Source organism: Lissotriton vulgaris, chromosome 12 (assembly GCF_964263255.1).
Source record: "Lissotriton vulgaris chromosome 12, aLisVul1.2, whole genome shotgun sequence".
Lineage (NCBI taxonomy): Eukaryota > Metazoa > Chordata > Amphibia > Caudata > Salamandridae > Lissotriton > Lissotriton vulgaris.
The window spans coordinates 693027066-693054673 of NC_141700.1; positions in this window are offsets into that span (position 1 = coordinate 693027066).

Here is a 27608-nt window from a genome sequence, read left to right on the forward strand (position 1 = left end):
TGAAGAATTATGACAGGGATATTAAGAGGAAGAAGGTCACTTGCAAGTCACTTTACTGGGATCAGACCGATGTGAATGCTTGGCTCTGTCACATGATGGCCAGGAAAAGTGAGGCCAGCTCAGATCAGCCCTTCCGGCCAGGGTCTGGGAGCCAAGGGGGTGGAGAAAAGAGGAACACATGCCTACAACAAAAAAGCTTGCACCAGATCCCCGGAAATTTGTAAATTTGAACACAATTGCTCCATCTGTGAAATGCCAACACACCCTGAGTGCAAATGTTTCAAAAATGGGAGGGTGAAGGGCCAGCAAAGCAGTGAAGGCAACTCCCTATTTCAGAAAGCTCAGTCACCAGTAAACATTCAGGCTTTGACCCAATGGCTAATCAGTTACAATAACCCCATATTTGCACAAATACTGCTTGATGGCTTAATTTATGGGTTCAGAATCCTAGCAGAGGGAGTGGCAGAGGTACCCTTTTGCAAAAATAAGCAGCGACCAGTCAAGAAATTTCAAAACAGTGCACTTTGGGCAGGGTAGCTAGTCTTTTGATTCAGCACATTTTGAGAATTTTGAATGCTGTCCATTAGGGGTGGTTTCCAAGAAAGAGCTGGGACAGTTCTGCCTCATACATATTCTTTCAGGCCAGAGGAGAAGCTCTGTTAATAAGGCTATGGATTCTAAGCTGTGATAAGTGAAAAATGCTTCATTTGATGAAGACATAGCAATGTTGAAGCGATTGGGCAGAGGTGCGCTGCTAGCTAAAGCAGATATTGAATCAGCCTTTTGTTTGTTGCCAGTGAACCTGGAGAATTTCCATGTGTTGGGGTTCCAGTTTGTGGATGCAGTTTATTTTGACAAATGTATGCCAAAGAAATGCTCAGTATCTTGCACATATTTTGAAAAATTAAGTTCCTTCCTGAAGTGGGTCTTTATGAAGATGATGGGGTCTAGGTGGGCTCAGGGCAAAACATTTGTTCCATCCACTGTAATTACCTTTCTGGGAATTGAGTTAGATTTAGAGGCTCCCAGAGGATAAAGGAGACTTTGTTTAGAACATTCCTTAAAGAACGCCTGGCAGCCAAGAAAGTGATGCTCCATCACTTATATGTGTTAGTCGGTCAACTAAATTGAGCCCTTTGCATTATCCCTATGGGGCCGCCATTTTCCAAATCTACTGCCATAAGCCAGACGCAAACCTGATCTATAAGCTAGACGCAAACCTCCCTGATCCCAACACTTTTCACCCCGTTTCGAGCATCCCAACCTTATCCAAGCTCCTGGACAAATGTGTTCATCAACAACTCTGCAATCACATTGACCAGCACCAACTCCTCGACCACTGCCAATCTAGATTCAGACCAAGTCACAGTTCTGAAACCGCCATGGTCCACATTGTTGACGATGCTTTACACTTTCTCTATCATAATGAATCCTGTCTTTTATTCCTTCTTGATCTATCATCAGTGTTTGGCACAGTCAAACATGAAACCCTACTGAACCTCTTCGAACTTAGGATGGGTCTCTCTGGTACTCTCTTAAAATGGCTCTGCTCATTCCTACAACACAGATCTCAACGAGTCCTAATCATTCATGAGTTATCCGATCAGACACCGGTCACTATCGGCGTTCCCCAAGGTTCTTCACTTTTGCCCACCCATTTTTTATCTTTACATGGAACCCCTGAATGAAATCCTCAAACACTCCAACATCTCCTACCATATGTACGCTGACGATACGCAATTGTACATGAAGATTACCTCTCCTAACGACATCAGCACTCTCAATAACATCTTGAACAAAACTCAAAACTGGTTAACACTTAACCACCTCAAACGTAACGCCCTCAAAACTGAATTCCTATCAATCTCGCCTCCCAACACCACCTCTAACATCAAAGACTGGCTCCCACTACTCACTGCCTTGAACTGTACCACACATATTGTTGATTCAGAAAAATCCCTAGGAATAACACTAGACAACAACCTCTCCATGATGTATCACATCAGCTCCACAACCAGAGCGGCCAATTTCCAGCCCCACATCTTAAGAAAACTAAAGCCTTTCCTGCAATGCATATCTCAAGATGGCGGTTCAGTCTCTTGTGATCTCAAAACTTGACTATGGGAATGCTACACTTGTTGGCCTACAGAAAATAAAACTAGCACCGTTGAGGGCTACCCTCCATGCTGCTGCACGGCTCTTCACAGGCGTAAAGAAAAACAATCACATCACCCCAGCTCTCTACTCTCTGAACTGGCTACCTTATGAATCTAATATCAACCTAAAAATAGCATGCATGACATACAAAGCCATCCAACACAACACTTCTCGCTACCTGGCTCAGAAACTGGTGCTATCCGGAAGGAATAGAGGCTCTCGAAGACTACTGAATAATCACCTTCCTATCTGAGGCGACTATCCATGCCAATTTGATTGCTTTGCTGTTGTGTTCACTATGTCTCTCTGTATTATATTTTCTTGCTGTTTTTTCTATATTTTGCTCCTTGTATAATAATGCTATTTATTAGGTTGTACAGCGCTCTGACACCAACATTTTGGTCATGTTTGCGCTTTATAAAACTTTATAAATGAATAAATAAATATTGCGCAGGCAGTGGTGGGTCTAAACCAGAAGCACCATTGGACCTGGCTGTCTCTGGAGGTTATACCGAACCTGAGGATATGGGACTCCTTCTTCCAACACTTCAATGGATCTGTGGCATGGGTGTCCCCATCAAAATCTAGTCCTGTATAGGGTCTGTTCCCAGATTCTTCTAAAGTGTGGGTTTTGGGGCTGTCCTGATTAGCCTTTGGTGCATGCAACAATGGACGGTTGAGTGGTGTCATGCTTATTAGGTGAGAAATATAGTGTTCCTGGAGCTGCTCCCTATAGTTGTTGCTCTGTCAATTTGGTCTACCCAGCTATGCAACTGTGCAGTGGTGTTTTGGTCTGACAACATGGTGGTGTTGTGGGCCATATAGCCACAAAACGTGAGCTACAGAATGGTGCTGCCATTGCTCAAGGAGTTGATTTTACTGTGCTTAGTTAACAATATTAGGTTTGAGGCTAAACATGTCCCAGGTGTATTCAATAGCGCTGCTGATGCTTTGTCTTGCCTAAAGCTGCAGAAATTCAGGTTCTAGCATCTGGAGGTGGCAGCGCATCCCACACTGTTCCCAGACCATCTTTGTAAGCTAGGTGCCCCATTCTCCCAGACCTCGTGGCAACCAGCTTAGTTAAGAAGAGCCTATGAGGGGACACTCCAGCAATATTTGGGTTTTTGGATCAAGGGGGAGGAGGAGAAGTGTTCTTACAATTTGCCTGGGTGGCATTCGTTATTACGGCCAGTCTGCGGCATATGCAAGTAAGTCTTTGTGTGGGCATAGAGACTGAACTTCTTCCTTTCCCAACAGGAAAGCCTTTAAGGGCTGGCAGAGGTTTGAGGGTGAGTACCAGGACTCAAGAAGGCCAACTAATGTACTGAGACTGTCTACCTTGGTCTTCAAGTTGCCCATTGTGTGCAATTCCCACTTTGAGGCCCTTTTGCCTAGCCTTTTACAGGGTTTTCTGGATGGGGGAGTTAGTCGGGCAGTCCAAGAAAGATATCAATGTGGTTCAATTAGTTAAGCTTGCCTAGGAGGTAGTTAGAGGTTACCTTGCCCTTTCCTAAAATGTACCAGCTGAGCAGAGGTGAGCACATGATTTTATATAAGGCCCATGCTCCCAGTGCTGCCTGACCCAATCTTTTCTAGATTACCTGGACATACACCCACAGGGGTCAGTGACGGTCTTGTTCTTACATGCTGGTGGCTCCCCTCTATCTAGGTTTCAGCGACTGCGATTGACCTGTGCATTTTTAGTGCCCACTTGTGCTGCATGGGGTGCCCACACATGTGACTAGGGAGGACTTAGATAAGCAGAAGGTGCAAAAGATTGGCAAATGGCGATTCAACTGTTATAAGAATTGTGTGTGCGTGCACATGGTCCTAATCTAATGCCGCTTTCATCCTTCCCAACCTCCCTGCAATTAGGTGCTGTGCCCACTTGGGAAGTGGAGGAGTTGGCCACTCTTTCAGAGAGCCCAGGAGGCATACCAATCTGGCGACTTTGTGACATCTGCCAAAGCTAGTGGTTTCAACATAAGATGCTATTGACAAGGAAGACTCAGAGTAGGGAATCTAAGAACAGCGGTCAACGAACTCGTACCAATGGGGGCTTCCGCCACCAGTTCTAATCATCCTGTACCTAAGCTGTAATGATTTTGCTCAAATGGGGCTTGGAATTTAGATGAGGCCATTGTTGGTGAGGTGATGTGGCTAGCTAAGCTTTTCCCTTGAGCATTCAAAGCTTGGTCACATATTGCGCCAAGACAGTCCTGGCGCAGGGGGCATTCTGTCTGGGCACTAAACTAATCTGCCAAGCGTCTGAACAGATAGCTCTTGCAGCTCCTGAGGTCCTCTAGGTTGGATTGCATTTTCCACTGAAGTTTCAGCAGGGAGTGGTTTTTACTCCATGATGGGATGCACCTCTCTCCTGTACGAAACACTATGATCAGGAATAACCTGTTCTCTTTTGTGTATGAATATGTTGCGCAGCTGGTGGGTGACTCCAGCTAGTCCATGAATCGTGCTGGCCTGTGGCAGGGTAAGTTCATGGTTGGTGGGGACTTTTTCAGGATCACCTTGCGCAGTTTACAAAAAGGAGATACTTGCAGCATTCATTAGGGAATGTGAAGTGGCTTCCACCGCTACTTAGCCCAGACTTACGCATGCATATTGGCGCTTGATGACATTGGCCGTTTAGGGGTAGGAGGATGCGCTCTGCCCCAGGGGACAAAGGCATAGACTGGCTGCTCAGACTGGCTCTCTGATGGTGTTGGGACGGTCGCAGGTAGGATCGCTGTAAGGTGACCAGGTCTCTTGCATGGAGAAAAGTTCTCCTGTTTTGCGTAATAGAGCTGAGAAGGAAAAATGACAGGGATAGTTAGATGAATAATCCTGGGTTGGGAACGGGGTGATCTGGGAATAGGCCAACTATGAGCTCACAGAAGACAGTTGCTGTGGTTTTAGAGGGGCTGGGTGACTTTATATATAGCTGATGCCGAGGGGGGCCTGTAGCCTGTATTTCAGTGAGCCATGAGGTGCCCCAACACTCATGGTTGGCCATAGCAGAACCTGGCACCATTATAAGATTGCAGGCCACCTGCTAAGCCTCCCCTTTGTTGGGGTGCAGGGCCCACCCTGTAAGGACCTGGTCTTGGTTGTGTCGCGAGTCACAGGGTTGTGATTCGGCGTGTTGGGGCCACAGAGAGTGACAGTCAGAGGGCGGGTGATATTGAGGTTCAGCCTTTTGCCTCCTCAACTCACCCAAGGTCTGCCTGTCAGCACAACTAGCACCAGAAATACTGCAGCGGGTGCTGCAGTAAGGGGTCACCAGTTTTCCTCACCCACCCAGCCCCTTTTTTTGTTCTGGGAAATAGCATGCATTTTCTGCTGGTTGAGGTTGCAGGGGTTCTTTCTTCGGGCTGCGATGTTGTTCCCTGTGGTGTCACTAAATTTCGTTCTGTCTTGTAGGTTATTTCAACTTCTCCAGATGTCTTTTGACTGATGGGGTGGGGTGAGTTCATGTTTGGGGAGGGGGACATTTACAGGATAACCTTGTGCAGTTCACAAAAATAATAATCTCACAAAAATGTTCTGGCAGATTGTCTTTCCAGGTTACCACCCAATATGGAAGAGTGTGTTGAAGAAAATCTGGGTGATGCGATAGTGGCATAAGTGAATGTGATTACTGAGGGGAGAAATTCACATGAGGAATGGGTGTATGGCTGTATGCTCTGCATGATGATATAGTGTTGGAGGAAGTTGCGGGGTTCATGGCTAATGGCTGTCCTCTGAAAGGGAAAGTTTCTGATTCAGTATAATTGTTTTGCCAAGCAAGTGTGGAGTTGCCGTTGTGAATAGCATTTTGTTCTGAGGGAAGTTCTTGGTGCACCGTCAATATTGAGGAAGAGGAATATTGAACTTGCTCATAAGTGCCACCAAGAAGCACACCAGAGAGGAGTATTGCCTGCCCGGAATGGACCGTGACGTGGAGTACAGTATACGTAAGTGTGTACCGTGTGCAGGAGGTGACAAATCTCAGAAGACAGTTGTTGGAAATCGGGGTCTCTAGTTGGCAACGGCTTGCACCGTGACCAAGTAGGGACCCTTCCTTCCAGTCAGGGTAAGTGGGATACACTAAAATAACACCTGCTCACCCCCTTGGTAACTTGGCACAAGCAGTCAGGCTAATCTCAGAGGCAGTGTGTACATACCTCACAGTAACATAAAGAAAACACTACAAAAGGACACCACACCAGCTTTAGAAAAATGCCCAATATTTATCTGCATGTAACTAAAACAAAACAATAAAGATCCAACATAGAGTAATCAGAATACGAGATAAGCAAAAATAGACTTTAAATGCAGTTCCTTGAAGTTGATAGCTCCATCAGGAGCTAGTTCTACTTCAGGCCCTTAGAGATACTCAGAAGAAGAAATTGAATAATGTTCAGTCCATTCCTGTCCCTGCCCAAGATAGAAGCAGTCACTGCAGGCCAACACAGCAAAGCACACAGCTAAGTGGTATCTACGCCTAACCGTTTTTCCAGCTCCTCTTCTTGGCAGGTTCCTTGATCCAAAAGAGTTCCCAAGTCCTGAGGTCAAGGCCCCCATATTTATACCACATTTCCCTTTGTCAAAATGTATTAGACATACATAAACCAATTCTGCCTGGCTCAGGCCAAGTTAACTGTCTAGTGTGAATGCACATCCCCAGCACCTGTCCCTCTCAACCCAGACAGACGGCAAATGCACAGACCGCAGAGGCACACAGGATGGTTAAGCAAGAAAATGCCCACTTTCTAAAAGTGGCTTTTTTCAAACACACAATATAAAAATCATCTTTACTAAAAGATGTATTTTTAAATTCTGAGTTCAGGAAGCATTGTTAACTACTCTCTGACATTGAAGATTACTAAATAATCACATTTTCCTATTTTTTTTATTCTATTTCAAAATCTTGTTCCAATTGAAACGTACGCCTGTAAAATGTTATAGTCCAGGTCCAATGACAGCCTATGGGGCAGATAGGCTCTCAATAGTACAAAACAAAATACACATTGTTTCACTATTAGAACATGTAAAACACACTAATACGTGTCCTAGCGTTCACATCACTACACCCTGCTCATGGGAGTACCTTGGGCCTACCTGAAGGGTGCCTTACATATAAGAAAGGGAATATTAGGGCCTGGCAAGTGGGTGCACTTGCCAGGTTAACATGGCAGTAAACAATGCCCACAGAAAACTGCAGTGGAAGGTCTGGGACACCTCTGAAAATCTATCTGTGTGGGTGGCACAATCAGTGCTGCAAGCCCACTAGTAGCATTTGAATTACAGGCCATGGGCACACACAGTGCACTTACTAAGGACTTACAAGTAAATTAAATATCCCAAGTAAGGAAAACCAATCATAACACAATTTACAGTAGGAGCACTTGCACTGAATAGCAGTGAAAAAGTGTGCAGAGACACCAAACCAGCAAAAACAAAATCCAGTGTACCATCAAAAACAAGAGGTCAGAAGACAAAAAGACAGGGGAAACATGCCAAACAATGTCAGGACTAAGAACAGTACTCTGGTGATTTCAGACAAGTCGGATGGACAATGGAAAAAAGTTGCCATTGATGTGATAGGCGCATTGCGTTTGCTGTAGGGTCATCCAAGTATGCCATGGTGGTGGTTGACTATTTTTTATGGTGGACAGAAGTCAAGTACACTGATCAAGTAGAGATGAAAGTTGTGGTTGAGTTTCTGAATGAGTTGTTTGCCCAGAAGGTGTGCCTGAAATCATGGTGTCTGACAATGGGTTGCAGTTCATTTCAGAGGATACAAAGGGATTTTTCAGGAAGTGGGGGTAGAGCATGTGCAATCATCTGTTTATGACCCCCAAAATAATGGTTTGGTGGAGAGATAAGTAGGACACTCAAGGAAGGTCTGTAATGGTCATTGAGCAGTGGTGGGAAGTGGAAGAAGGCAGGAAGTAAGTTAATCTGGGTATATCACACCACACCCCACACTGTCACTGGAAAGTCACACTTTGAGTTGATAACAGGGCGCAAATCGTGGGCATTGCTGTATAAAAGAACTGAGAATGTAGAGTTGGGTGAGATGGGTGAAAAGGTGGATGGGGATTATGTGATTAGTGAGTGGGTGTGTGTTTTGAGAGGGAGAAAAGTTATGAAGAAGAGTCTACATTTTCTTCTCTTCAGGTCAGACAGGTAAACAAGTATCCTCTCAAATTCAGTGTTGGTAATATGCTGCTCCTATTGTCCTACAGACTTCCTGAGGCCCATCAACACAGGTGGTGGTTCTGCAACTCCCTAGAGTCCCGACCTGTCTTCTCTGCAATTTTGAGGGCAGTATCCTGTGTCAGACCTGCCAAATCCAAACCCTTGTGCACTGTCAACTTGTGGCTGCCAAGGCATGTTGGCTCTTGTCCCATGGGCCTCCATCTTTGGTGAGCTGCTTGAGTCCTCTTGTGACTCCTGTGCCAGCTTGTGGGTTGCCCTCGAGGGCCTTTCTTTGCTTCAGTGGGCTCCTCTGCTTGCTTGAGGCCTGCTTGGACTCTTCTGCACTTGTTGAGACCCTTGGACCTTGCCCGTCCCAACATTTGCATCTTTATGCTATCCACACCATTTGCAGCTACCAATACTTGTTGGTTCTCCCACCGGACACCAAACACCTAAACACCGACATCCATCCCATGTGGGACAGCTCATGCATGGCTCCTGGTCTTCCTCAGTATCACCTGGTCCTCACAGCTGCAGCAACAAAGTCACCGTCTTTACTACTGAACCTATCGACATCAGGGGGCATTGTGCTTCTGTGCCTCTTGTTACCCCTCCAAGGAGTATAGACTCTATCCCATCTGCCTGCTGTTTCTCTTCTTCAAGAATCCACCCTTGGAGTCCTCCGGACTCCTTTACAGGCTTCTCTAGAGGAGAAGTTGTCTATTGTTGTCTACAGCAGGTTCCGACATCATTCCACTCCTATGCACTCAGCTTCCCTGGTGCAGGTAACCTGCTTTCTGGGGCATCCACGGGTAGGGTGGCTCTCCACCCTTCCATCTTCCAAAGGGTTTCTTCAGGGTTCTCTGGGAAGTGTCCTTCTTCTTTAAAACTGCAACAGCAACTTCTCAATTGACTTGCTTTGGGTATGTGGCTGTGTTTTCACTCTGCATACAGCCTGCGTGGAGTTCCTGAGTTTTTACCCTGGGTGGTTCCTTATGTTCTTGGCTCCTATGAGTCTTCTGGTCCAAGTCCTTTGCAGTTCGTATTCCACTTTCTTAGTATATGTTTTGGTCTCCCCTGGAGGCCAGTGTTTATTTGTGCTACCTACCTGAGTATTCTTATGTGTATTGTTGATATCGCCGGGTAGGATATAGACCAATGTTTTAGTGATTGTTTTGTGTAATAATAAGACTTATTTCTATAAAACACTATGTGGTTTTTGTTTTACCTAATCTACACTTTTGATTAAAAGTGTTAAAACAAGCAGCTTTACACACCTTCAAGATAAGCCAGAAGTCTGCTCTCCATAGCTACAACTTTGGCAACTTTCTATGGTTATCAAAGACCACTAAAATTACCACAAGGGTTGCCTGGATTAGTGCAAGGTGCATCACTCCTGAGAGTGTGCACCCTATAGTAACCCAGCTTCCCATAGTACAGTTCCTATAATTCATGCAGTACTTCTAGAAATTGTTATTCTTTTGGAGTCATGTCTTGTTGTTATCTTCTAGTTTATTGTTAATGTTGGGTTGTATGTAGAAGGGAGAAGTGTAATATTCTGAGCCTGCAGGGTGTTGGCGGGGCTGGGTTTCAGAATGCAATGAAGTAGATGGCAGTTGCAGGGTATGGATACACTAAATAAAAGTTTTACCTGTTCATTAACTGTAGTGTGTCTTCATTGTTTCACCTAACCTTCCACCCTGGCCTGCTTCTCACTGCATCTGAAAGAAGGTGGTTTGGCCCTAAGCATGGGCGGAAAATCCGTTCTGCTCGCGGATTTTGCGGATTTTCGGTAAATTCGCAATCCGCGAGATTCGCGAATTTCCTGCAAAATCCGCAAATCCGCGAGCAGCGGATTTTTATGGCTTGCTCGCACTGTTCGCGTGAGTTTGCGGCTTCCCAGTTCAACTTCGCGCCCCGCGAATAAGCGCTAAATTGCAGAAATACGATTTTAGCAAAACTGAAACTACTTACCAGGTTCAAAAGTTCAAGCTCATCATTAGTAGCCATTTCTTGTAGTGCTTCCTGAGGGGCCCCTCCAGAGTTCAGTTGCCTACTTGCAACTATTATGTGACCCTGCTCTGACCCCCAGAATAGTTACACAAAGGTCCTGAATTACAGCAAAGGCAGACAAGCAGGAGCCAGGCTGGAAGTGCAAATCCAGTGACACATTAATCAGCCCCTAATTCATTATTGTCAGTTGGGGCAGGGCAGGTGTTGTAACTAATTTTGCAACAATGAAAGCACTTAGCAAGTGCAAAACATCACAAATCAGGAAGCACTAAGGAAGCAGGTGCCAGCTAAAAAAATATTCTGTGACACATTAATCAGCCCTAAATTAATTCAGGTCACTTGAGGCAGGGAAGGTGTGCTTTGCTTTGCCGAAAATAATGTACACTGGACAACCAGAGGGTACGGTGATGAAACAGAGGGTGGCATGGGTGGACCAGAGGGTGGCATGAGTAGTCAGAGAGTGGCAGTGGTGACAGAGAGTGGCAGTGATGAAGAAGAGTGTCCCAAACAGGCTGGACACGTAGAAACAACAAGTTCGCAAAACTTGTGACCCGACAGGTAAGTTCGCGTTTGCGAAATTGTACAAAACCCTTGCGAACTGGCAGAAACCCGCTCGAACACAAAAAAAAAATCCGCAAATTCGCGAGAATTTGCGGATTTTGCGGATTGCGAGTTCGCAAATCCGCAAAATTCGCGAACGCGAGATTCGCAAAATTCGCCCATGCTTATTTGGCCCCAGATTAAGGGTTCTCCCCCAGCTCTTGTAATGTTCCTATGTAAATTAAGCATTCACCTTGTCACAGAGCTGGCCCCGGAGAATCAAATCTCCAATGTCACATGTTACTACTCCCCTATATATAAAAAAAGGAAAATGTGATTATTTAGTAATCCTCAATGTCAGAGAGTAGTTAACAATGCTTTAACTCAAACATGGCTTAACCACTGATGAGCAACATATGCCATTTCGTTTTGCCCCAGGCAAGCTGCTAGAACAGCAGTTTAATCAGTGGTTTGTCTAGACGTGTAAACATTGTTTGGTATTCAGATCTTTGCCTTGGCTGCTTATCAACCACCTGTAAGGCTTTCACAATCCTCCCTAAAACAATCTAGGTAAACACTCTGGCTTTCTGAGAAGATGAGTTCAAATGGTAAATGAAGGTCCTTAGTCTGTACGCAGCAGCAAAAGGGAATTTCTTCTTTTAGTGCTCCGGCATAGTCCTGCCTAACTAAATTTAGGAAGTTGCTTAAAATCATTTTTTCATGATTAGTCTAGAAATCCATTGTACCCGATTACTTTTTATAGTATGGCACGATAGCGAAGCTGCCGCCAGACAACTGTGAGCACCACTAGAGATGGGTTTTAGCTCTGCTCACATGTTGGCAACCAGGATCACATGTTTTGTGCATGTTTTCACAAAAGTGTATTTCATCGCAATGCAGAGTTGATCATTTTATTCATCCAGCTGCCTAAGCTTGAACTTTCAGGGGCACACATTACACAGCTGTGCTCTCGCAACTACAATAATGTGTTACAACAAATAGTACAATGACCAATGTAATATGATGAACAGAAGCAGAATCTTTCATGTGTTTCTTATCACAGCAAGGTGATGGTTTATTGTGTCCAGACTTGAGGAATGTCACAGTAAGCCGACACGTGTTTCGTCGTGTACAGTTGAGTCAACACGACTCTTCAGGGCTTTCAACTCAACTTGGTTGAGAATAGTCTGGACCTTGTAGTTGAGGTCGACACGTGTTTCGTCGTGTACAGTTGAGTCAACACGACTCTTCAGGGCTGATGGTACAAAAAAATATAACGTATACATGTACATTATTGCGTCATATCACTGTAATATACTGCATATGGTGACAAAAGTGCCTCATACATGCAGTAGTGACGTGCGTGTTCATTCGCACATATGGATGTGATTAGTGATGACGTTCACGATATTCGGAGTGTGCCACTACAGGGATGTGAGTGGTTAACCTTGAGTGGTAGTGCAATGGTGGTGAAGTCGGTAATATAATGTTCAAATATGTGACAGATATTTATAAGCACACAGTGGTCCTGCATTCCGAAGGTTTGTAGGAGTGGTGAAGACGTCCAGATAAAAGCACACTACGGTGAATAAAATAGTGAAGTCGTGGGTGATAAGTTCCAACGAAAGCGTGTGAGCGTGTGTGAAGGTGAAAAGATCGGCGTTGTCAGAAGTGAACTGACAAAAAGACAAACTCTCTCTAAGTGGTAAAGTTATTACCTTTCAACTCAACTTGGTTGAGAATAGTCTGGACCTTGTAGTTGAGGTCTATGTAAGTGGATTTGGAGAGAGACTAGAGAAAGGAATGAAAAAAACTCGTCAGGAAGGCATTAAAAGTCGTGTTGACTCAACTGTACACGACGAAACACGTGTCGACCTCAACTACAAGGTCCAGACTATTCTCAACCAAGTTGAGTTGAAAGCCCTGAAGAGTCGTGTTGACTCAACTGTACACGACGAAACACGTGTCGGCTTACTGTGACATTCCTCAAGTCTGGACACAATAAACCATCACCTTGCTGTGATAAGAAACACACGGAAGATTCTGCTTCTGTTCATCATATTACATTGGTCATTGTACTATTTGTTGTAACACATTATTGTAGTTGCGAGAGCACAGCTGTGTAATTTATGTTTAGTCTTTGACTTTTTTCAGGTGGTTAAGGGTGTTTTCCGCCTGCTCTTTACGCACTACGCATCGACCATTCCCTCAACACACTGTAACGTAGGAATTGAGGCAGTGCGCCCGCGATATCTGAACTTTCTAAAATACCCCAGATCAGTTTATTTCAGGGGCACACGCCTCACATTGGATTGCTCTTAAAGTGTCATGGATAACTAGATAATGTAAGTTTTGTCTCTCTGCAAGCAGCACAGATGTGAGGAAGACAGTTGATGCAGCGGTAATTTCATTTGGTAATTTCTCAATGCAAAACCCTCATGATACCTCTATTTACTGTTGAAAAGGTGTTGGGCCCTTGACACCATGTATTACCTTCAGGAGACTTCAAATAAACATGAACAGTCAAAATTGCAATTATTATTTAAGCCAATGAAGAGTGTTCTTGAGTATTTTAAAGGGTTTTATTTTCTAGTCAAAAGTTAATTTTTCTCTGACCCTTTATTCATTAGTAAAATATCAAAACCCTTTATTCATTAGTAAAATATCAATAAGGTTACAGAATTTGGAAAACAGGAAAATTAGCATTAATACAGAACATATTACATTCTGCATATAAGCATCACATGTAGAAAAAAAATGTGGCACAAAATATCAGTCAAAACTCTTAAAGAGGTTCTCAGAAAAATAGTCTTGCAAGGCTAATAAATAATAAATAGTTTGCAAACATCTCCCATTAAGAGAAATAAATGCATAAGACAAATACATCTTTTCAGACCAAATTAATTAGTCAAAGCATAAACTTAAAGTTTAGCATCTGAATCTAAAAAGCCTTTCTATCTGTTGCTGCTCTCTGCATCTCTGCCACTCTGATAGGAGCTGCTCCTTGAAAGCACCCCCTCCTTCACCTGCCTTCAAAGGAATGTGGCCTGCCGTGCCAAATATGACGTGCCAGGACTTTCTGAAAAAATAACATGAGCCAGGGAAACCCTCCCCTCTCCTCGGACGCAATCTCACCCAGGCTGCAATCTCTCACGACGTTTCTCGTACCTAACCCATATGAATGAAGCATATCCTAAGCCAAAGCCAAAATGAGCTAAAAAGTCAACCACGCCTCAAAAGAGGTCATTATTTATACTCTAATTCTTGGCAGACTACACAAAAATGTTTCATCTTCACAAAAGCTTGTACTTGATTGGTCAGTCACGATGGCATGAGGTCTTCTCATCCTGACTCATTTTGAAATTCTAGAGCATACCAGTTTTAACAAAAGAAGCACAAATTATGAATACATGTATATGCTTTTGCAACATTTACTAGGAAAAATGTTTCATTCTAATTCCTCCTTCCTGTCACATCGCAGCAGGACAGATATTTTAACTAACACTGGTACATTGGCACAATCACAAGAATGTACAGTTCACAGTGGCCTTGACTCCTTCTTGTCATGAAGAAAGCTGGCACAGTCTGCGCATGCACTCTTCTCCTTAATGCAAGTCATAGCCTTGCTGGATTCACAGGCAGCCATGTTTGCTTAGGCCCCAAAAATAAAACAAATACAAAAGAATATTCAGTTAGTCAGTAAGTCAATCAAAGTACTTTATTTCGGTAACATACCATAAAAAGGCCATACGTACACAATAAGCATAACACAATAGCAAATTATAAAACAAGTAAAACCGTGTATTAAAAATCACATACAAAAAGTTCCTGCAAATATTAAAAAACATCGGATATTACACCGAAATGTCAGTATATAAAATATCTTAAAATTATATAAAAGGTGTGACACCTCCTAAAAAGTAGCCCTTAGTGTGAAATATGAGCTTCCAGCTTTAGTATTGCACATCTCATGTACCACATAGATTGGAGAAATCTTGCTGTGGCAAAAACTATCAGGGGGGAAGTCTCACATTTAAGAATCCTGAAGACCTCCCTGTAATCCCTAAAGCCTCTAGCCCTACACAGTGCAGAATCAATTTCTCCCTAGCCCTAGCGTAGGTGGGGCAGAAGAGCAGAACGTGCAGATCTGTCTCACTGCCGCTCGAACACCCCGGGCAGGTACTTGCCATTAAGGAGGCGTTCTGCCATTTGTGCATTACCGCCCTCAATGGTAATGCACTGTGTCTGAACTGGGTGTAAAGTTTCTTAGCCAAGGAGGGCTGGATATTATCCAAGAAAACTTCAAAGCGAGGATAAGCCTTGATGTTCAAGAAAGTGTCCGTTAGCCTACCCGTCGAGGGATTACTTGTTGTAAACTCCGTGCGGTACCTCCTAAGAGCTACATTCAATCGTTTTTTAGAGAGCAAAGGACAGGAATCTTGGGGGAACGACCACATGTCTCCTCTGCCTAAAGCATGGCAGAGGTGCTTAATGAAATACAACCAGGGTATTTTCCCCGTGGTCCCCCTCTGCAGAATGTCTCTCAGGTCATCCCTATAGCTCGAAAGCTCAGGAGTTGCCCAAAGACGCCTTCAATACAGTAGAGAGCGATTTGCTACGAACTCATGGATTGGTACCAGGCCCAGGTCCAACCTCAGAGGGATCAGAGGAGAGCTCACAGGGAGACGGAGCAAGCGCCTAATAAAACTGTTTTCCGTGAGCATCAGAGGGGCAACTGATGTATGGCCCCATAGCTCTACGCCATAGAGTGCGCCCCCTCTTGCTTGGGCCTTATAAATCTCAAGAGGCGGGCTCAGGAATTTCAATGAGGTGTCATTAAAAACCTTTAAAATACCACCCGATGATTGCGCCAGCTTTAGGTTGGCCCTAGCCTTATGGGACCCCCAGTCCATCTTGTCATTCAGTGTGACCCCCAGGTACTCAAAGGTGGACACACGGTCCAACACTGCAATTGGCCGATTTATAGTTAAAGACCATGAACTTTGTTTTCGAGATGTTGATCTCCAGATTTCTCAGATGACAAAAGGAGCAAAATGCCTCAAATGTGCGCTGCATACCCCCTGACTATGTTGACACCAGGAGAGTATCATCAGTGAACATTAGGGCCGGTATCCGTCGCCCCGCTAAGCTAGGACAGTCCAAATCTTTTGCTCTCGAGAGATGGTCTATTAACCCATTAAGAGAAAGGGAGAAGAGGGTAGGGGCCAAGACACACCCCTTCCTTACTCCCCTCTCAACCGGGAAGGGGGCCGACAACTCCCCATTCCTCCCATACCTCACTCTAGCATATGTGCCCTGGTGCAGTCGTTTAAATAGGTGGCACAAGTAAGGGGGGGGCACCCATCGCCAGCAATAAGGCCCAAAGCTTGTCCCTGAGGACCAGGTCAAACGCGGACCGAAGGTCCACAAAGATCAAAAACAAACTACCCGCCCCAATAGTGCCCGTCTTCCAGTAGACCAACTGTAATCTAAACAGTTGGTCTATAGTAGAAACCTTTGCTTGGAAGCCCGCCTGAAGGGAGGTTAGGATATGTTGGTCATCCATCCAACTCTGCAACCTTGATAACAAAAGGCGGGCAAAGATTTTCTGTAGGACATCGATCAAACTTGTGGGGTGGTAGTTAGCCGGGTCGGGGGGGAAGCTTTCTTGTGGATGGGGATTATTTCGGCTCCCAACCAGGTTTCAGGGATCTCCAAACCCTGCAGAATGGCATTAAAATAAACACAAATGTAGGGAGCCCATACCTTTTGTTCGCTTAAGTAAAGGTCGCCAGGGATCCTGTCCAGGCCTGGGGCTTTTCCTAATTTCAGGCTACCAAGGGCCACCCGCACTTCATGGAAGGAGCAAGGTGGGCAGACCGGGGCCGGTGCTTCCAAGAGACCCAATTCTGTAGGGTGATTTTGCAATACGGCCTCCTCATGGTGGTCACTGTGGCCAGATGAATACAGGGGCTTAAAATGGTCTAGCCACGCGTCTTCACTCAGATTGGGGATGATGGCTGACTTCCCCTCGGCCGACCCGACTCGCACAAGGTTCCAGAATGACCTGAAATCTCGGGTTCCCAATGCCACTCGGATATTGTCCTACCTGGCGGCTTCCCACTCAGCCCTGGCCTCCTTAATCAAAGTTTTATACTCCTCCCTCACCTTTCTAATGCTAGAAATTGAGCCCGATTTGACCTCCCTGATCAGGCACCTCTTCGCGTAGCTACATGCTTTATTAAACCAGCGATCCCGCCTCTTTGTCCCACCGCTCGTAACACCTGAAGAATAGAAATAGCAGGCCAGGGAGCCGAAAAGGTTGTTATGTATGTCTTGGAGCCCCTGAGAGTGGGAGGGGAGAGGTTCGCGACCTGCGCCCAGGAGGTTAGAGACCTCCGTGAGAGAGCTTACAACAAGTTGATATAATTCTGCAAGCCTCTCAGGAGCCAGTACAATCCGCTCCCATCTAACTCTTCTCCCTCCTGCAGCTATGACTATATTACAGTCAGAAGCCGTTTCCTCACGTCTTGAATCACTGTGACAACCAAGGGGAACAAGCAGTTCTAATGACAATAAATTGTGATCGCTGTCCACCCTTGGGATCACAGAAAAAGTTCTGAGGTAAGCCCAAAACTCTAAATTCACCAATATATAATCTATGGTAGAGCTTCCCCCCGGTCTGTTAAATGTGCTGGTCCCTGGAACATCTGGGGCAAATCTACCATTACAAGCCCCTAGTGAATATAGAAACACCAACTTGTTAATCGCAAGGGCCAGTGGTGGTAGGCGCTTTTCTGGGTACATGGTGCAGTCTGGAATGAACCAACTTTCGTCTTCTTCCACGGATATAGAGGGTATCCCCGAAAGTGGCTCAAAGTGACAGTTAAGGTCTTGCCCAATAATTTTATGCGCACCCGAGGGAAGAGTTTGTAAAAGAGCCTCCAGTGCTTCCAAGGTTGATAGGCCCAGCTGGAGCGGATGAGGACGCAGGTATATATTAAACACTGCCAGCATAGGCCCCTTATTGAAATTCAATATAACACAGAGAATGTTTGAGCAGTGGGAATCTACGACCTTAACCGTACATCCCAGATGAACAGCAACCCAAAAACATAACCCCCCCAAAGGTCTGCCCCTCAAGCCCTGAACTGCTGGTATATGGAAGGACGCATATCCCTCCTTGACCGGAGGGGACAGCATCCAAGTCTCTTGAAAGAGACATAGATCATAAATCTCCATTAACTCTCCCCACTCCGGGTTTAGCAGCTTTCTCTCGAGTCCTGCTACATTCCAAGAGCCTATAAGTGAAAGGTGAGTTGAAGCAGGAACCGGGAGGTCCGCCGGTAATAGAGGCTTGGTAGAGCAGGAAGGTTTAGAATGTAAATGGTTAAGAATATTAAGTTCATGTAAATCAACCATTATGTTTCCCCCCTTCATATTAATACCCCTTATTTAGATTTCCTAACAAGCTATTAATTTTAAAGCAGCTTTTCTTATTATTTTTGCTCCACATGCAAAAATTTGCAATGTACAACATAGCATTATTATGCATTAGTGTAAAATTTTAAAGCGCACACAGTTAATATCAGCGCACACAGTAAATACAGCGCACACAGCAACATGCTTTAATGTTTTAGATAGCTTTTCATGCAAAAAGCATTTAGCTCCATGTGTAGTGTTTGGTGCATTGTTAATTCACACACATTATAAAAACAGGTGTTTTAAACTAAACATGTTTATCAAAATATGCACCAAGTCAAAGTCTCTTAAGACAGAAATAGTGAATTTAGATTGCAAAGGATGAACTGGGAAGAGGGAAGAGAGAAACACATTCTATTAATCTTCAAATCTAAAAAGGCCACTTTTCTCTACACTGCAAAAACACATGTTAATTCAGCAAAAGCATTTCAGACTGACCAGGCCTTACTTTCATACTTTTCATGTGCCATGTTTTTAATTTGCACCAAAATGTGCGTGGCAATTTAAATGCAGTCTGTCTGAAGCACAAAAAAGATAAAACGATGCCTGACTGCGGATGAAATCTGCTCCATCACAGTCAGTAAACTACACAGATTTGTAAGTCTACCATGACAGTGCAACTGTCACCTGACATTTTAACTTACACTAATAATATTCTACCATTCCTAGCTTCCACACACATACATATCTATTCCCATGCTATCTGCCTCTTCACGTTGCCATACAACGTTCCTTTAAAGCCAGACCTATTGGCATTACCAATGCTTGTTTACTTTAGAAGAGTGGTTATATTGAAACTAGCAAATCCATGGTAGGGTTATCGAACTGCTTCTATAGCAACAAAAAGCCTCACAAATGTAAGGCCAAATAAATGTAATTAACATAACTAAACCATTACTAGGTTTGTCTTGGGATTTTTTCTAATACGCTTCACCTCCATGATTAAGCCTTGACTGCTCGACCTAGCTACCTAGAGAGTAAATTGCCCATTAGGAATACCCTGATTAGCCAATGGGAGTGCTGCAATCCCATGGGCTTGGTACACCAGTGGTAAATGCTGGCATAGCAAAGGACACTGTTAACTGCCTTTAGGCACCGAGAAAATGCCCAACACGTGCCACACTTAAGAGAAAGTTATATTTGTAAAGATGGGGTCTAAAATGATTGAGTGCTGTCTTTACATGTAACTAATTTACGTATTGTTATTTGCTTATAAAACATATGCAATGCTCTACCTGCAGATCTAGTGCCCTCTTTAGAGAGCAAAACTGTGTAGCAATGAAGAAGGGTTTACAGGAGGCAGTACAGCGTAAGTGAAGAGGTGGGGTTGGAAAGTCAAGACAAATTCATTTTTGTAGTTTTTCTTCGCTTGCCATTTTTTTTCCACAATTACATTATATCCCTAATTACTTATTTATAATATATTCGCTAATTTTGACTATTGCTATTCTGCATGTTCCCGTGATGGCTGACATTTGCGTGTTCGAAATTCTTGGTTTTCTGTTTTCGTGGTTGATGTCATGACTTTCTGGACCTCTTTTCATCGAGTTTTCATTGGGCATGTGTATTCTTCAGGAAAAATGTGTATGTGTGTTTTAGGGGTTGAGCTACAGGTGTAAAGAAGACCCCCAACAGGTTTCTCTCCCAGGGAGAGTTAATTTCTATTAACACCACCTCCTGTGTTGCACACTGTGTTCCATAGCATAATTTCAGCTTCACTGCTTCTATCAGAGTATGATTTTTTTACAAATACAAGCCATTCGGTAGCAACAGTCTTATCGCTGTTATGGTGTTTTCTTATTTTATTTTTTATTTTGTATGGTTGTAACAACAAAGCAATGCACGTTTTCCTACATACCCACTGTAAAAGGTAAACAAAATACGTTTTTCACTGTTGTTAACAGCAAATACGTTGTTTAGTGCAGAAATCTTGCCTTCCTTCCAAGAAATTTAGGTAGGTCATGTTTCATATATGGAGGACTAGCTGAAACTTCTGAATACCAAGGGCAAAAAGAGGTCAGAGGGTGGATTGATATCAATTGCCTCTTGCTGCATCCTCCTAAGATAGAAGTCCTGATCACAAGTAATTCTCTCATTGTCTTGAGCGCTAAATTCTGGCTTCTTTTTATGGGCAAGTGCCCTTCACTCTATCCAGAAAATCTAGAACAATGGTATTTTGCTTGATCATGATCTTATTTTAGCCCTACATATTTCTTCAACAGTTGCTTCTCTCTGCAATGTTGTCTACATGGATGCTTATTATTTTGTGTTTAAGGCTTACAAAACAACAGTGAGTAATGTCTGTATCCACCCAAGAGTTGATTATGGCAAACCTGTCTTCTGGGCGCGGGCAGCTTGTGTTAAAGGCGTGTGGGGCGTTGACCTCCCACCCTGAGGGACAAAATAAAAAAAAAATTTAAATAAAAGAAGACCAAGCAGCTGGAAATAAGTTGTTGGTGCTGCTCTGTGATGAACCAGAGTGAGTCCCTGTTTTTTCTGTGGAAAAGGGGTCAAATTAACAGGAATTGACGCCTCCACAGCATGGCACATCTGGGGGCAGGTCAAAGTATTCCTTGCCTTAGAGGCATAAACCAGGTCTAAAACTCTAGTGTCTTGCGAGTTAGAAATGACTGAATTTGTTTGGCTCTTGATGGACCCTGTATAGCTGTGGCATAAGTGTTAGAGTGGAATGCAATGAGGGTTGGTTTCGAATGTAGAGTTTGCAGTTACATGCAGACGAATAAAGACATGTAATACTAAGCTCCTTGTGTGGCATAGTCATTGGCGATTACCCAGGCTGGGGAGGACGCTACAATTGGCGACAAGATTGGGGATAAATAACCCGAAGATCAACAGTGCTCTCCCAGAGAGTTTGTCGTGGTCCAAGCAATCTGCTCGTGCGTGCCATGTGTGCTGTCAGGGAAGTACAGAGTTGATGCTTAAAGCATGTGGAGTCAAAGCGCAGCTCCAGCCACTGTAAAGCAGTTGAAGATAATGAAAGCATTGCAGAGAATCTACTCTTCGTTGGCCGAAAACCTGCTGGTCAGGTCATACATAAAGGTTATGCGTTGCCATCTAAGATAAAGTTATACAGAGTGTTAATACTGAAGGCAGATACAATGAGGTTTTCAAAGAGTGACCATTGATAATAAAAAATAGCAAAATAATGCTGCGAACAGAAGCACTGCAAAGCGGAGTTCAACCAAGTGTCAGCGTGCAAATCCATGTTTAGAAAATTAGAAATATGTGACTTACTAAACCCATTAAAGAGAGTCATTGCACCACTGAATTCAGTGAAGTCGCTGAAGAAGTGCCCAGGGCTGTGCTTACGGAGGTCACATACCTGAGGTGGAATGCCACCGGAGCTGTTAAGCGGGTTAGAGACTGACGCTGTAAGCCATAGAAGAGTGAGAGCAGATCAAGGTGTCCGAAATAGTGAAACATTGTTTTTCTAGTGGAGACCAAGAAATAAATCACATTTCCAGTTATCATTAAAGATGATCCAAAGGCCAGCACATTGCAAAGCTTCGCAAATGGTTTGAATAAATCAATTCAGAGTGATCCACACAGGGTGTCATTAAGTTGCACACTGGTCTACAATGCTGCTACGTTCCTGAAACCACCACCACGTTTCGTTAAATGTTGGCGATAGATGGAGAGTTTGGGTAGAGACATCAGAAGATTCCCTTGATGCACTTGAAGAGACTGATAACAAAAAGAATATCAAGCAGCTCAAAACTTGTGATGGTGTAAAAGAAGATATAAAAAAATGCTGCAAACTGACAAAGAAGTCACATACCGTCAGATTAAAGATGCTTTGAATCTCAAGTTTATTCCAATGACCAATGTTGATTACGAAAGATACATTTCTTTCAAGAATAAGGGAAACTTGGTGAAACTATTGATTCATTTGTGGAGAGACTTGACACACTCATCAGACACTGTAAGTTCAATGCATGTAATGAAGAAGCTAGGAGTCTTGGAGTGATTGATGGATGCTTGTCAGATTCATTCAGATGACGAATACTGAGAGAAACTCTTAGTCTGGAGTGAGTGTTAATGGCTTCCAGAGCTGAAGGGTGTGCAGATAGACAAGCTGCTGACATGGAACCAGGAGGTGCCCAGAATTAATTAGTCAAGAGTTTGAGAAGTAAGCCAGAGCAAAAGACTGAAGGACACAAAGAGATGTCTACATGTAAAAAGAAGTTGTTTTTTAGATATGGATTTTCTTTTCCACACAAAGGAGAATTTCTCGCTATTTGACAGATATGTAAAGGCTGTGGGAAGGAGAACCATTTTGTGATGGTTTGGAAAGTGAAGGAAAATTAATTGCATCACGGTGCAAAGACAAAATATCCACCACAACATTCCAGTAGCAACAGTCAACGCACACCCACTAGGCCAAGCGAAGAAAACTGTTAAGACAAATCAGCACTGAATGAAGTCGATTGTCATCTGAATCATTGTCAAACAGTCCTTCAGTATCAGTATCAACTGAAAGTGAAGAAGATGGTATGCCATGTCTATGTTTACTTCAGAAAAGCATGCATATGTTGGACTGGCTGCATGTGAAGAAAAATGTCAGTGAAAGAAAAGTTGACATGCTAAAGCACGAAAGTCATTCAAACATTGTTCGAAGATTACACTAAAAGAATGGTTTATTGATACCTTTCATTGTCGACAGTAGTGCATTGATAAACATATGCCTGAGAAGAATTATGATGAATTGTCTCCATTACTATAACATATACCCTTGAAAACTAAAGTGTATACATGGGCTGCTTAGACGTCCTTAAAAATTCATCGTTTTTTTGAAAGACGATGAAATACAAGAAAACAAAAGTGCAAGCAACAATCCATGTGCTTCAAGGTACAAAGTCAAGTGCCTGTCTACTCAGTTTCAGCACAGCTGCTGATATAGAACTGATTTATATAAACTACAACATGAATGTTCACCACAAAATAGTAAGTCAAATCCTTTTGTTGTTTCATGGTTTAGAAAAGCTTAAGACTATGAAAGTAAAGTTGCATATTAATGAGGACATCTGTCCTGTTGCTCAAAGACAGACAAATTGCTTTTCATTTACAAGAAGCTGTTAGAAAACAACTTGAATCATGACTTAAGCATGTTATCATTGAGTGTTCTACTAGTCCATCGTTACAGGTTTTTCCCATAATGGCAGTGCCCGAAAAGGACAGTGAAGGAGCTGTATGCATATACGCTGACATGCATCAGGTGAGCAAGGCAACTGAAGAACGACATCCAGGTCCACACACTGCTGACATGATAACGCAATTAAATGGCGCAAAGGTCTTCTCTTGCCTTGATTTGAATAAAGGTTATCATCAGTTATAACTTGAAGAAAATTGCACATGCATTACAACCTTTTCTAAACATGTTGGTCTATTTCAATACAAAAGACTCAGTTTTGGTGTGTTATCGGCTGCAGAACCTTTTCAGGATGTCATTCAATGTATCATACAGCCTGTGCTGAATGCACTTAATTTTAGGGATGACTTTTTAGTTTACACAAAGGAGCACAATAAAGCTCTCACACAAGTATGTTGTTTGCTTGCTGATGAAGGTTTGGTTTTGAATGCTGACAAGGAGAGTTCCATAAGTCAAAGCTAAAATTGTGGGCCATTATCTTTTCTGATGGGGGTATGACAGCCGGTCCTGCAAAAGTACAAGAGCTATCAAATGCTGATCCCCCACAAGATGTTTCTATGGGGCATTCATTTCTTGGCATGGCCAGGTGCTTGTTCCAACTACATACAAGACTTTGCCACTATAAGTGCTCCATTGAGAGACTTTACGAAAAAGAATGTTTAATTTCATTGGTCACATTAAAGTGAGAAATGTTTTAAGAAAATCAAACAGGTACGGAAGATATGGCCTAATGGCTAGGGCAGTCGACTTCGAATCTGGGGAACCGGGTTCAAACCTCAGCAACAACACTCAACATCCAGCGATTCTGGGTAAATCACTTAATCTCCCATGCATAACAAAAATTAATGTATACTTATGTAACAGAAGTAGTGCTCAAGTAAAGTGCTCTGATACCTGTGGGTCAAGTTTGCGTTATATAAAACTCTGAGAAAAAAAAACAAGCCAATGAGAATGCTACTGAAATAGCATACTTCAATCGGACGCTTCATACAAAGGTTGTTATTTAGGCTTGCCCAGTCAGGTTAGGCGCTATACTTCCCCAGCACAATGGACACTCAAATGCTCGAAGGCATATTGTGGCATATGCAAGTAGGAGTTTGTCCCAAACAGAACATGCTTATTCACAATCTGAAAAAGAAAGTTTAGCCATGGTATGGGCTTGCGAACATTTCCATGTATTCCTGTAAAGGAAGCCTTTTATACAGGTAACTGATCAACAAGCTTTACTGACTATATTTGGCACGATTACAAAAGTACAATTATACCATTGTGCATCCTCCAGGGAAGGATCAGAACCGTGCTGACTCCTGCCTATACAAGGTCACAGTAATCCATTCAAGACGGCTGAAGTCCATATCAATTTCATTGTAAAATCAAACATACCAGCTGCCATTTCGTCAGCCCAGATTATCACTTCCATGGGCCATGATAGTGACAAGCTAAAGTTGAAAGATATAATTACACATCAGTCATCGAACGAACACACTAAACCTCTCAACAGTCATGGTAAATATCAAAAATACAAAAATGTTAAAGATTAACTGTCCATAACTCAGTATGGAGTTATACCACAATAGTCAAGAATCCTCATTCCAGAGATCCGCAACAGAACAAAATTAATGTGGCTCATGAAGGACATTGTGGAATTGTTGCCACAAAATGAGCTCTCCTAGAACAAGTCTGGTTTCCTTATCTCCAAAGAGGGGTAAAAAAAGAATTAAAGGCCTGTCATCAATGCAACTGCCTTTCTACAAAAGTTACTCAACACACCTTAAACATGTTAGAACCCCAAAGCATTGAGTTTTCTGGTCCACATGGCAATGGACATCAGCTGATGGTGATTGTGTATGAATTCTCATAATTTCCCTTAATTTAGGATCTCTCATCTACCACTCACGTCTGAGTCATTGAGAGACTAGATGGCATCTTTGAGACATGAGTTGCTCTAGCCATATTGAATTCTGACAATGGCTACTCTTCAAGTTCAGAGATTTCTTAGAAGATCTAAATATAAATCACCAGAAGGCCCACCTCTATGTGCGCAGGCCAAAGAACTTGTTGAGAACTTTATGATTACGCTAAAGAAAACAGTGCAGCATGCTACTCTTGGGAAGCTTGATTTAAAAACTTTGTTAAATGTTACCTTAGAGCATATTGTTCAACACCTGACTCTTCCACAGGTGAAAGACCTTCTACATTGATGAAGGGGAGAGCAATGACAACCAAGTTGCCTCAATGGACCAATCGGAGATAGAGAAACAAGAATGCAACTCATGAGAAGGACTTGGTTCATAAAGAATATATTACCTACTGGCGGTCTTCAGTAGGTAGTTATAGTAGAACCTAGTTTCCATAGGAAAAGCGTTTTTTATTTTGCGAATAACTTTGGTGCCGTTTGACGAATTTTCATGACATTTTCAACTTATATTTCATTGAGGTCAGCTCCTGTCTTGAAAGTTTGGGGGTGATTGGTGAAGGGGGGCGAGAAAAAAGGGGGGGGTCCCAAAACGCTTTTTTTCAATGTTAATTTCCATAGGAAACTATAGACACGGCCCAAACTGTGGAACGGAATTCACCAAATTTGGTAGAAAGGTAGCTGTTGGTTCAGAAAGCATGCCTTTTAAAAATAGTGTAAATGCGTTCAGTAGTTTTTGAGATATTTAAAGATTTACAGATATCGATATTTGAAAATTGTGAGATCTGATTGGCTGAGCCCTCCCGAGCACAAGGTTGCCTCTGACTGGCTGGCAAGACTTACAACCAGGAAGTCTTGGCAGCCAGTTTGTGACTCGGTTGAAATGAATTGGGGGAACAGGAAGAAAAAAGTAGAAGAGGGTAGGGTAGGAACACTGTGACCTTTCTAGGGTACTGAAGGGATGTCACAGAGAGTCTGAACGTAAAGAAACATTTTTGTGTGCTTTCGGCGGGATTTGCGTAGGGACTGGAAATGACGGCAGAAAAAAGAAAAACAAAGTGCGATATGTAGTGCTTCGTTAAATTAAGCCACCGGGTGGGCTAGTTCCCGGGAGCAATGTCAGTTATGATGTGGGTTTACCTCTGTCACGGGGAGTGCCACTTGTGTGGAGCAAATATAGTGATATGGGGGAAGGAGATACGCATCTTCCCTCCCCCTACGTTCCGAGGAGCACCACGCGTTTGGAGGTATACGTAAAATTTAAGTGTGGACGGGTGAAGCTTCCCCACACTGTCCCTGGGGGCACTACTTCTTTGGGCATTTATGAATTAAAATGCGGGGTCTGTTGCAGATTGGGGACACCTGGGAGTAGGATGTTGCGGGCTTTAAATTGGATGGAGAAGCATTGTCCAATATCCCTTGGGGATCTTTCCCTGGCAGTGGGTATCACCATGTCCGAGGGAGGATTTCAATAATGACCCGTGGTGTGTAACCCATGGAAATTATGGTTTGCTATGGCTAGTTGGGATGCATGCAGAGTTCCCGCTCTGTCATAGCAAACCTTTGCTTCGGTTGATGGAAGAGTGAGGAAGAAATTTGGTCTTAGTTTTATGAAGCGAAGGAGATTTGCTTTTGGGGAAAGGGAGCTTGCATGGAGCAGCGGGTTTTGTGGAAAAGAAATACCAGCTGCTGCAGGAGGTGGGGAGGTGGCAGGGAGTTTGGGGAATTCGGGCTCTTTCTCCATTTCCGAAGCATTTTGGCAGGGTTCCGGGGATGCGGTTCCTTGGGCCTAAAATGGTCCGAGTGAGGTGGTGTGATAAAACTTGAGGGGGCCCTCCTGCAAGGAATGTGGAGGGCCCCCCCTGCACCACGGGGACCTGTTTTACAGAGTTATAAGGTGGCTCTAAAAAGAGCCCTTTTGTTAATTGTGAGTTTGTTGCAGCTATATGTAAATGTGAATGCACAGCTTCAGATTGTTGAGAAAAACTCTGTTTCCATGGTCTGTGAAGTGTACTCCATCACTTCTGTATATGCCATCCATATCAAAACGTATTTTGTTGTTGTAGATGGACCCCATTTTATGATCTCCAAGGTATGCAGAAACAGCTTATTTACATTCTTCCTAGCTTTCTCAATCTGAGGTCAGAATTG